The 7,500-nt window shown below is 36.3% G+C and overlaps 1 long non-coding RNA gene across 1 annotated transcript in view; it reads left to right on the forward strand.

The window, feature by feature from the left end:
• Positions 1-531, forward strand: part of LOC136849574 (uncharacterized) — a 22,208-nt gene extending 21,677 nt beyond the window's left edge. Inside the window, exon 4 of the long non-coding RNA XR_010856317.1 lies at positions 369-531. This is a non-coding gene — a long non-coding RNA (uncharacterized lncRNA). The remainder of the gene's footprint in view (positions 1-368) is intronic.
• The last annotated feature ends 6,969 nt before the right edge of the window (positions 532-7,500 follow it).

The raw sequence follows: 7,500 nt of genomic DNA on the forward strand, positions 1-7,500 counted from the left end.
TAGATAACTAATTTTTTACTTATACAAGCCTAATTGTTTACCTAGATTCTGAAATACAGAATATTATTATTATTATTATTATTATTATTATTATTATTATTATTATTATTATTATTATTATTATTATTATTATTTGCTGGAACCATAAAATCCAATTTTGTTTTCAATAAAGTAGTGACATTTCATTATTTTTTGTATTCAATTTTGATTACAATATTTCACAATAGCAACAGCAAAAAATTATAGATTCGGTTTTTCTTTAGAAATAATAATAATAATAATATAATAATAATAATAATAATAATATTAATTATTATTATTATTATTATTATTATTATTATTATTAATTTAACCCTTTTCAATTTCAGTATCGACCTTATTACGGAGATGGTGGTTTACACACGATCAGCGGAAGCAATCAGACCTACAAAGTAATAAGGAACTACAGTAAGTAAGCAAATCTAACATTTTTACCTTTTCCCCAAAAGCCATTTGGTAAATAGACTGTCTGCAAAATTCAAATGTGCGTCATTTTGGAATTTTTAAGCCTGCAGTGTCCATAATTTTAAGTTGTCACTAAAATGAAAACACATAGATAGCTTTAATGGTTCCTTCTACTTGTTCAATTGTTTTTTTTTTTTTTTATACAGTCTAAAGTCCATACAATCAACAAAATTCTTTACTTCGCATTAAGCAACGAATTAGATAAGGACAAAAAAAGTGTTCCTCACGATTATTTTTGTGTCGTGAATTCAGCCCTCAATTAAATTCAGCCCTTGATCTAACAATAATAATAATGAACTAAACAAAAACCTCTTTCAGTTTTCTTCTGAAGATGGAAAGAGAAACCCACAAGATTCCTGTGTATAACTTGTTTACTTGTAAATATTTACATATTACTTGTAAATATTTACAAGTAAACAAGTTATACACAGGAATCTTGTGGGTTTCTCTTTTCAATAATAATAATAATAATAATAATAATAATAATAATAATAATAATAATAATAATATATCTGAAAAAACGAAATATATCTGGAAAAACGAGATCCCCCCCAGGGAATGCGAGACCCACGTGTTCTCTCAGCACGAGATCCCCGTAGGTGGGCAGTGCCGTCAGCGCAACTTCATGCGGTGCACTGTAGGCATTACTTAAGGTTCTTTGCAGCGTGCCTTCGGCCCCTAGCTCCAACCCCTTTCGTTCCTTTTACTGTACCTCCTTTCATATTATCTTTCTTCCATCTTGCTATCCACCCTCTCCTAACAATTGATTCATAGTGCAACTGCGAGGTTTTCCTCCTGTTACCTTTCAAACCTTTTACTCTCAATTTCCGTTTCAGCGCTGGATGGCCTCACAGGTCCAAGTGTTTGGCCTTTGACTAAATAATATAATCAATTACTCCATGAGAGTAATATATATATATATATATATATATATATATATATATATATATATATATATATATATATATATATATAACATGCTTTTATTAAAATGCACTAAAAGTAGAAAATAGTTGAGAGACAGACATACGTCAAGTTCAATAAAGCATGTAATAAAAACAGCCACCAGCCACGTGTATCTGCCAGACACGTGGATCCGGGAATGGCGTTGTGGGTGAACAGTATAGGAGAAGTTGGAATTTTTTTAGGTGCAGGTAAACAGGTATGAAGACGGGAAATGATACGTAAGATCACAATGATTTACTGTAATATGCTTTGTAAATGAGTTGCGAATTGTTTCCACTTGTGTCCACATCACCAGAAGGGTTCTGATTTTCATTTTATTTCATTCTTTTCGCTCAACCGTTCTGAGAAAACTCTTGGCTAGGCTTAGGCAGAGAAATGATGCAATCAGCTTTTAGTTTTCCGTAAAAGGAAACTATTGTGCCGGCTTTGTCTGTCCGTTCGCACTTTTTCTGACCGCCCTCAGATCTTAAAAACTACTGAGGCTAGAGGGCTGCAAATTGGCTTGTTGATCATCCATCCTCCAGTCACCAAACATACCAAATTGCAGCCCTCCAGCCTCAGAAGTTTTTATTTTATTTAAGATTAAAGTTAGCCATAATCGTGCTTCTGGCAACTAAATAGGACAGGCCACGTGCCGTGGTTAAATTTTCACGGGCCGCGGCTCATACAGCACTATCCCGAGACCATCTAAAGATAGGTATATTTTCGGTGGCCTTGGTTATACGCTGTACAGAAAACTCGATTGCGCCGAACTTTCCTCGGCGCAATGTTTACTTGTTTATTAAGGGTTCAATCTTTGCTTGGCAATTGTCTGACTTTGTTGGGTAAAACAGGGTAGCTTCTCCAAATCCTGTTTGGTGCAGTATGCAGCTACACACAGGTACACCTGAAAAACCAAAATCAAAAACAAAAAAAAAAACTGAGGTACCATATCTACCAAAATTAACCTTGTTCAAGTTAGGGAGTCAAATTGAAAAAAATTGAGTACCTGTATTGCTTTTTGTAAATAACCATTTGAAACATATAGTTAATGCCTATAAATTTTGTACTTTAAGGTGCTTTTCGATATTTAAAACTCTGTAAAAGTTTTAAATGACCGTTTCTGATTAGTCTCTGATGAGTTTTTCACCTCGGCTTAGATGCGAACGTCGTTGAATCGTGCTAACAATACCACTTCCTGTTGGACTGTTTTCCAGAATATATGCTTTACATAATTTGCGATAGCAATCATGAGTCCACTCCTCTAAATTGTGCAGGCCGTAGTTTACTTGACGTCCCAGAAAATGAGAGAGAGAGAGAGAGAGAGAGAGTTGGCCCAGCATCTTTGGATACCGGGCATTTTTATTATGCTTAATTATTTATTACTTATTGCTATTATTATTATTTATATTTATTTTATTATTTTATAATCAAGTAGAAAAATTAAAATTAAAATTTACATACTGTATAGCGTGGAACAGTATTTGGCAAAATTAAGCTGTACAAGTCCATCCGAATGCTATGAAGATTTCATGGCAATTTATGTACGCTTAATAAGCAACAAATATAACAACAGCATAATCACCAAAAACAACAGTAAACAACAGCCCAATTTCGGAAAAGGACCAATCACCTAGTCAATACATTCTCTTCGGTGGACACTCCAGTGACTTACTTCCTCTACAAGACATTAGTGACAATCAGCGTGCAAATGTTTTCGCAGGTGCAAGGTAATTCATTTGACGTTCCCCCCAAAAAATGAGAGAGAGAGAGAGAGAGAGAGAGAGAGAGAAAGAGAGAGAGAGAGAGAGAGAGGGAGAGAAGGGGGGAGGGGAAGGGGAACCTTCAACTTGCCAAAAGGAAATAAATACGCCTTTGTCAGGTCTTCAGAAACTGACGCCCGTCGGTATAAAGTCACTTAGCCATCATTCTTCTCCGTCTTCCGTTTTCTCAGGTGCTTCGAAAACGGTGATTCTTGCGAGGTCCTCCAAATCTCCGTTAATGTTTCAAGGTAAATGAAGTGAGACTAATTAAAGGTTAAGCGATTTTATTGAAGTTCCTTGTACATTAATAATACTTTATTTCATTCCTGTCTGCTTTATAATTTCTAAGCACATTTCATATCGGCAGCATTTTGAACAAAGGTTTGATAAAACCATCAAATACTCACACACACTCCGTGAGAGAGAGAGAGAGAGAGAGAGAGAGAGAGAGAGAGAGAGAGAGAGAGAGTTGTTGCATGACACTGCCTTATGTGACCAGAATATTTATCGTAACCTTATCTCAATTTTTTCCGCTATTAATATTCTCACTTATTTCCCTTTGCCAAACAAATTAAATGAAATATGAATTTCAGATTCAGAGTGATTCTTCTTTACCTTCTTATAATCACTAACGAGATTATCCCAGAAATATTGTACCATTCATTATTTGTAATGCGGAAATCCTATTCATTTCAGTATCCTTCAAATTAATGGAATCTCTTAAAATCATTAACTCTCTCTCTCTCTCTCTCTCTCTCTCTCTCTCTAGGCTTTACTTTGTTTACTAAGTTACGTTCAAAACGTTGCAATGCAGAGGTCCCATTATTTATATATTCTTCAACCCCTTGATATCTTTTGAATTAATTTGCCCTCTCTCTCTCTCTCTCTCTCTCTCTCTCTCTCTCTCTCTCTCTCTCTCTCTCTCTCTCTCTCTCTCTCTCTTTTAATTAAAATTTTGCTCTCTCTCTCTCTCTCTCTCTCTCTCTCTCTCTCTCTCTCTCTCTCTCTCTTGCAATTAAAATTTTGCTCTCTCTCTCTCTCTCTCTCTCTCTCTCTCTCTCTCTCTCTCTCTCTCTCTCTCTCGTAGAACAGGCAAATAACAATCGGACAGCTAATTGAAGAGATAAATTTAACATGCCGTCCTATAAATAACTTCTTGTTAGGACCATCCGCCTGTTTTCTCTGGTCGGTACAACAAACCCTCATTTTTTATCGCCATACCCTCATCGCCTGACACCCTCGTTCACCTACAAACTAAAAAAAAAGAAATTAAAGAGAGAGAGAGAGAGAGAGAGAGAGAGAGAGAGAGAGAGAGAGAGAAACAAAAATAGGCGAATTCTAAAGTCTAATTATCGTCCCCTTGCCCCGTCCCGCCATGGTTGACAAGCTATCTGGCGACCTCTCCCCTCCCCTTTCCCACCCCTTCCCCTCTTCCCTACCCCTTCCCGTCAATCTGTCAACTCGCCCAGTTGATGTCAGTTGACCGGGGACATCACCGGAGTGGCAGGAGGACTGTCAGCACTGTGTTTGTTTAGCTTTCTAATGACCGCACCGAAGCCTTGGCGTCTCATATAACACTTGTTCAGCTGTCGACCCGAAAGCCCACTGGGGAACTTTTTTTTTTTTTTTTGCAAATTTAATTAAGTTTTTAGCATTGCATAAACATGGGCGGGAATGGGCCATGTTTGTGGGCTGGCTCCTCCCAGCAGTTCCGTGCTTTATTTTACGACTGGTAGTTTGTCATGTTTTTTTCATGTTTTTTTTTTTAGTGTCATGTTTTTTTATTATGAAAATTCTTCCATCCTAGTTTTTTTTTAGTGGTCCATCAACAGATATAATAATTATAATCGAAGAAATCCACAACATATGATAATAGTGAGAGAGAGAGAGAGAGAGAGAGAGAGAGAGAGGTATCTCCCAGCATATTTTTATAGTGGTTCATCAACAGATAATAATTATAATCCGAAAAATCAACAACATGATGATACAAGAGAGAGAGAGAGACAGACAGACAGACAGACAGACAGACAGATTCTCCAACACTGTTATTTTCTCCGTTTTAGTGGTCCATCAACAGGTAATAATTATAAATAGAAAACTCCATAACATAATGATGTTAATGAAGAGAGAGAGAGAGAGAGAGAGAGAGAGAGAGAGAGAGAGAGAGAGAGAGAATTCTCTACTGCTATTTTTTCATTTTGCAGTGGTTTGTCAACACATAATTATAATCGAAAAATGGATCACATAATGATGCAAGTGTGTGTGTGTGTGAGAGAGAGAGAGAGAGAGAGAGAGAGAGAGAGAGAGAGAGAGAGAGACTCCGAAGATTGCAACTCTAGCAATGTTATGTGTCGTTGGCTGAGTATTTTCCCCCCTCGTGTTATTGTTTTTGCTGAAGGTTACGGAGATAAAAGAAGTCATCTGATAACGTGATATCAAATAGTCGTTTCTCATTTTAATTAAAAAATAAAAAAAAAGAAATTGAAACAACAAGAGTCTGAGGCCCGAGTTAATACGAATCATTGTTGGACAAACATGGATGGTTTTCGAGTGTTTATCTTTAAAAGGACTGTTTTTTTTTTTATACTTTTTTACAATTATCTTTTGTCATTATCCAACGGGAGAGTTGTGGGGGAAAGATCAAATGGATTAGTTATTGTCAAGAAAAACATTCTTTCTTTTGTTATGAGTACACTGAGATGGTCAACTAAGAGAGAGAGAGAGAGAGAGAGAGGAGAATCACACGAGGACAGAAAATTATACTTAGGAAAAGAAGACTATAAATAGCTGAGTGTATAAAATGAATGATATAATAAATAGGTTTCTACACACACACATTATATATATATATATATATATATATATATATATATATATATATATATATATATAGAGAGAGAGAGAGAGAGAGAGAGAGAGAGAGAGAGAGAGAGTAAATGTAAAGTATCCATTATCAGTGTAGTAAAATAATTAATGGAATACCGCAATACCTAATATTTGCAAGACCCCTAATTTACGAGTATCCTGTTTTAGGCTTCAAAAACAATTGAACTGAACCGGAACCTCTCTCTCTCTCTCTCTCTCTCTCTCTCTCTCTCTCTCTCTCTCTCTCTCTTGCAGTAACAAGAATCACCTGAATAGGTAAATTAACCATAAAGCATCAGAACGAAAACAGATGTTTCTTGAGAATGTTTATTTTTGAAATCAAGTAAAATGGGAACTGGAAGGAAAAATATTTGAAGAGAGATAGAAAGAAAAGAAAGCTAAGAATAAACAGCTGACATAAAATTTCTGAGCAGGTGAGAATATAAACAGAATTAAATATTTAAAATTCGCATCATGCCTTTGAAGCTGACTCATCCTAGGAGACTTCCTCCATGCAGCATCAGAAAGAGAGAGAGAGAGAGAGAGAGAGAGTAGCTTAGAGAATGAGAGAAAGAGGAGGGGAAGAGTTAGTAACAGAGAGAGAGAGAGAGAGAGAGAGAGAGAGAGAGAGAGGAGGTGGGAATGAGAGAGTAATAGAAAAATAGAGAAAGAGGAAAAACAGAAGGGGAGAGAGAGAAAAGGAGCAATATGTTGAGAGAGAGAGAGAAAGAGAGAAGGAAAGAGTGAGTAACAGAGAGAGAGAGAGAGAGAGAGAGAGAGAAGGAAAGGAGTAACTGACAGATGGAGAGAGAGAGAGAGAGAGAGAGAGAGCGTGAGTAACAGAGAGAGAGAGAGAGAGCGTGAGTAACAGAGAGAGAGAGAGAGAGAGACCTGGGGGGATGGGGGGAAGGAAAGAGGGAATCATAGCGGAAGTCATAATTGCTACGTTTCGGACAGGTTAACAGATCATCAGATCCGAAAGTCAGGTACAAGTTCACCCGTCCGAATCATCAAATCAATCTCTGCTGAGATGAGACCCGAGCCGCATTTGTCATCGGATTCTGCCTCATTTGGTGGAAATGAAACGCTCAGGTCTTTGAATTTCTTTTTTTTTTATTGTTTTTTTTTATTTTACTTAAGTCTGCGTCACAAAATGATCTTGGAAGATTTTGTAACGGGATGCAGTTTGAAATCTCCGAGGTATTTTTTTTTTCTTCGAGAGGAAATTGTGCATGCGTGATTGAGTGAAGTCGCTTATGCGTTCAAACATATATATATATATATATATATATATATACTTAGATATATATATATATGTATATTTATATATATACTTATATACATATACATATACATGAATCCTACAATATTATTCATGATCATCCAGGTTCCTTCAGCACGTTTTAATCAAAAGAGCGTAAGA

Source organism: Macrobrachium rosenbergii, chromosome 21 (genome assembly GCF_040412425.1).
Source record: "Macrobrachium rosenbergii isolate ZJJX-2024 chromosome 21, ASM4041242v1, whole genome shotgun sequence".
NCBI classification, from domain to species: domain Eukaryota; kingdom Metazoa; phylum Arthropoda; class Malacostraca; order Decapoda; family Palaemonidae; genus Macrobrachium; species Macrobrachium rosenbergii.